Source organism: Molossus molossus, unplaced genomic scaffold (genome assembly GCF_014108415.1).
Source record: "Molossus molossus isolate mMolMol1 unplaced genomic scaffold, mMolMol1.p scaffold_m16_p_6, whole genome shotgun sequence".
In the NCBI taxonomy this organism is placed as follows: domain Eukaryota; kingdom Metazoa; phylum Chordata; class Mammalia; order Chiroptera; family Molossidae; genus Molossus; species Molossus molossus.
This window is the reverse complement of record NW_023425399.1, coordinates 27,550,028-27,554,865: the sequence shown is the minus strand read 5'-3', so window position 1 is coordinate 27,554,865 and position 4,838 is coordinate 27,550,028. Positions and strand designations below refer to the sequence as shown.

Sequence of the window (4,838 nt, the reverse complement as noted above, 5' to 3'; positions counted from 1 at the left end):
AGAAAAAAACAGAAATTTAAATTATAAACAACTATAAAGTATGAACAACTTTTTGCTACTAAACTTAAAAACTTAGATGGAATGGGTAAATTCCTGGAAAATATATCTGTCCGAAACTGACTCAAGAAGAAATTGAAAAGCTAAATAATTTTATAACCACTTGAGAAATTTAAAAGTTTAAAAATCTACTCTTTCTGATAAGCAGTTTTATAAGCAGTTTCTTCAAAGCATTCGAGGAACAGATCATCCCAATCTCATGAAAACTGTCCCAGAAAATAAGAAGAGAACATGACTAATTCATTTTATGAGATTAGAAAAACCTTGATACTCAAACCAAACAAGAACAAAATGAAAAAGAAATATCTCAGAGCAATATTGCTTATAAACATAGATATGAAAATTCAAAACAAAAGTTCTAGAAACTGTTGCACAGTGAACATCCAAGTGTGCTTTATAGTTTCCTTGGCTTTGACTCTGCGCTAGAGCAATATCTGTTCTTTTCCTCTGCATTGAAAGGATTAGTTATCCTCTAAAAATTTTTTTTCCTTACTGATTTTAGAGAGAGAGGAAGAAAGAAGGAAAGAGAGATAGAAACATCGATGAGAGAGAACATCGAATGGCCAGCTCCTGCATGCCCCCCAGTGGGGTTCAGGCCCACAACCTGGGCATGTGCCTTGACTGGGAATTGAACCAGCAACCTCTTAGTGCATGGATCGACGCTCAACCACTGAGGCACACTGGTCGGGTGGATTAGTTATCCTTTTAAATGTATTCAGAAAGTAAGCACATTATATAAAATAATAATAATATTAATATATTTTTTTAATTCTAGAAACTGTATCAAGTGATATATAGCAACAATATGTCATACCCTAGTTGGATTTAGCTCCAAAATTCAGAAATGTTTCAACATTAAGATATATTAAATATTTACCTCATTATTAATTTTATAAATATACATGATTATCTCAAATTTTACAATAATTTTTAATCACAATTATTAAAAATAAAAATTCTTAGGTATCTAGAAATAGAATGGAACTTCCTAAACCTGGTATAAACTATCCACCAAGCCCTGGTCGGTTTGGGTCAGCAGTTAGAGCGTCGGCCTGCAGTTTATAGAGACCCGGGTTCGGTTCCCACTGAGGGCACATACCTCGGTTGCAGTTTGTCCCCGGCCCTGGTTGGGTCTTGTGGGTGGCAGCCACTCAATGTGTACCTTTCACATCGATGTTTCTCTCTTTCTCTCTCTCTCTCTCTCTCTCTCTCTCTCTCTCTCTCTCTCTCCTTCTCTTTCCTTCCCACTCTATCTTAACAAAAAATGAAAAAATGTCCTTGGGTGAAGATAAAAAAAAAAACTATCCAACAAAATCCTTTGAAAAATCATATTTAATGGAGCAACATTAAATTTTTATCCTTGAAGATGGCGGCAGGCAGAACCAGAGGGAGGGTGAGTGTGTGAGAGAGTGTGAGTGGATGTGAAGGTGGACAACCAAACCCGAGCAGTGCAGAGCCGCAGAGCAGAAGGTTCCTGTGCTGTGGATGGGAGCAGCCAGCTACCCTGGCTTAAGCGGCCCTTCAGGGCGCTTCTCCCTGCACCGCGGGGAGGTCCAACCATTTTGGAAGATCCCGGTCTTCCCTGGGAGGAGGCAGTGGGAGCTGCTAGGGCCCAGCAACCTGAGCCCACCAGTGCACCTGGCACCATGAGACCAGTGGACACCCTGTGTCAACGCAGACTGGTACACAGTAGTGGAGCTCCCAAGGTACCAGTCGCGGAAGCCACTGACAGCCCGGAGCCCAGCACCATCCCCCACAGTAGCAGCCTGATCAGAGTCGAGATATACCCCCAGCAACAGAGGCTGGGGAGCAGACATCCATCCCCAGGCAACAGAAGCACAGACCACCAGCTGAGACCCATCCCCAAAAACCACAGCAAAAGCTGAGCAGGAGTTGAGCCCCACAGGGCAGCAGCACTCCCCAGCCACCAGCGGTGGGACCTGGAGCTCCACAGAGGCCTGTGTGGTCCAGCAGTTCACAAGAGCAGTGGGAAGCCGGAGCCTGAGAGAGACTGGTGCAATCCAGCTGCCTGCCCATGGGACCTTTAGGGTGCAGGGGCACCAGAGAGGCCTGTGCAACCCAGCTGGGACTGCACAATGTAGTTACCCACGGGGCCTGTGGTGTGCTGAAGCACCAGAGAAGCCTGTTGACCCAGCAGCCCATAACATAGGCATAGAGCCGGGTCCCCAAAGAGACTGTGCGATCCAGTTACCCTCAGGACCTGCAGGGTGCGGGGGCACCAGAAAGGCCTGTGCAACCCAGCTGCGCACAAGATAGGCATAGAGGATGTGAAAATGGAGGTGGAGTGAATAGAAGCTACGCAGACAATCTCCCAGGACCAAACCGTAATTACAACTAAAATAAACACAAATCCTCGGGGGAAAAGCAACAGAAAAGCAGCAGGACAGGACCATATAACCAGGGACACTGGTAGAATCTGCAGAAGCATGAGAAGGTGGCGGGCTGGGAGCCCCTGGACAGCAGCAGTCTTGGCTGTGAGCAGGACCCTTGGGGAATAAAGACCAAGCCCACTCCACAGCACAGAGAGCTGGGACAGAGTGCTAAAATAGCCACAGCCACTCACCTGGGAGCCACAGCAGAGGGAGGGTAGACTGGGCTAAAACTCTGTGGGGACACCAGGGATTTGGAGGGCACTCAGAGTTTTTGTTGAGTTGCAGCCACAAAAAACAGTGGCCAGGGTGCTCCTTCCCAGAGCTGTGGGGAAAAGCAGCAGCACCCCCTACCCTCACTCAGAGATTCAGCCTTTCCCAGGTTAGGCAAAGAAATGCAAGTTGAGGCTCATTAATAACTAGCATCTATCTCACCCTCTGGAAATCCTCTTATGCAGAACACCAGGGCTACATTCCAAGGCACTGAGTAACAGACTACTAGCCACCAGGAAAAAGCTAGAGGATAACTTAACCTTTCCTGGGTAGATTTGCAAATCTACCCAGGAAAGTAAGGCTTGACAGTGGTTTGACATGGGCCCACCCAGGCTCATCCAAACCCAGTAGAGGGAGCCACAAACAGCAGAACGCCAACACCCACAGGGAAAATTTGGCAGGCTCCAAAACCCACTGAGATAGCCAAAATGGTGAAACAAAGAAACAAATCCCAAATGAAATAACAAGAGAACTCTATCGAAGATGAAATAAATGAAATGCAGCTAAGCAAATTATTAGAGGTAGAGTTCAGAGCCATGATCTTGAGGAAGCTCAACAGCATGAGTAAGAACATCAGCACCATGAGTAAAGATATAGAAACATTGAAAACCAACCACTTGGAAATGAAGAACGACATAGCAGAAATTAAGAACACATTGGATGGACTAACCAGCAGAGTAGAGGAAGCTGAGGACCGGATCAGTGAATTAGAAGACAGGGTAGAAAAAAATCAACCAATCAGAAAACCAAAAGGAAAAAACAATTAAAAAACAGGGATAGCTTAAGAGAACTGTGGGACAACTGGAAACATAATAACATTCGCATCATAAGAGTCCCCAAAGAGGAAGAAAATGGGCAAGGGTTAGAGAATATATTTGAAGAAATAGTGACAGAAAACCTCCCTAATTTGGTGAAGGAAGAAGGCATTCAAGTTCAAGAAGCACAGAGAGCCCCAAGTAAGAAGAACCCAAACAGGCCTACACCAAGACACATAGTAATTAAAATGCCAAAAATCAAAGACAAAAAGAGAATCCTAAAGGCAGCAAGAGATAAGCAACAGGTAACCTACAAAGAAAATCCCATAAGGCTCTCAGCTGACTTCTCACAAGAAACACTACAGGCCAGAAGGGAGTGACATGAAGTAATCAAGGTCATGAAAAACAAGGATCTGAATCCAAGACTACTGTATCCAGCAAGGCTATCATTCAAAATAGAAGGTCAAATAGCTTTCCAGACAAAAAAAAGGCTAAGGGACTATATTAACACCAAACCAGCACTGCAAGATATGCTAAACAGACTGCTATAATTAGTAAAAGAAATAGGAAGAAAAATATAACCACACTAAGTGAAAATGGCAATAAATAATACGTATCAATTATCACTTTAAATGTGAATGGTTTGAATACTCCAATAAAAAGACACAGAGTAGCTGACTGAATAAGAAAGCACGACTCACATATATGTTGTTTACAAGAAACCCACCTCACAACAAAAGACTCACATAGGTTGAAAGTGAAGGTATGGAAAAAAATCTTTCAAGCAAATGGAAAGCAAAAAAAAAGCTGGGGTAGCAATACTCATATCCGATAAAGTAGATTTCAAAATGAAGACCATAACTAGAGACAAAGAAGGCCACTACATAATATTGAAAGGATCTATCCAACAGGAAGATATAACCTTGGTAAACATATATGCACCCAATACAGGAGCACCAACATATATTAAAATCTTTTGGAGGACTTCAAAGGAGAAATCAACAGCAATACAATTATAGCAGGGGATTTCAACACCTTCCTGACATCAATGGATAGATCTTCTAGACAAAAGATTAACAAGGAAACACAGACTCATAATGAAGCACTAGATCAAATGGCTTTAATAGATATCTACAGAGAATCACACCCCAAAACTGCATAATTCACATTCTTCTCAAGTGCACATGGGACATTCTCAAAGATGGACTACATGTTAGGGCACAAACTAAGTCTCTACAAGTTCAACTTTGAAATCATATCAAGCATCTTCTCAGATCACAATGGCATGCAACTAGAAATCAACTGGAACAAGAACATGCAAAGACATTTGAAAACATGGAGGCTAAATAGCATGTTATTGAAC

General features: G+C 43.0%; 1 non-coding gene across 1 annotated transcript; it reads left to right on the top strand.

The window, feature by feature from the left end:
• Positions 1-425: 425 nt before the first annotated feature.
• LOC118619467 lies at positions 426-574 on the top strand. Its single transcript, XR_004957241.1, has one exon. It is a non-coding gene; the product is annotated as a small nucleolar RNA SNORA22 (small nucleolar RNA).
• The last annotated feature ends 4,264 nt before the right edge of the window (positions 575-4,838 follow it).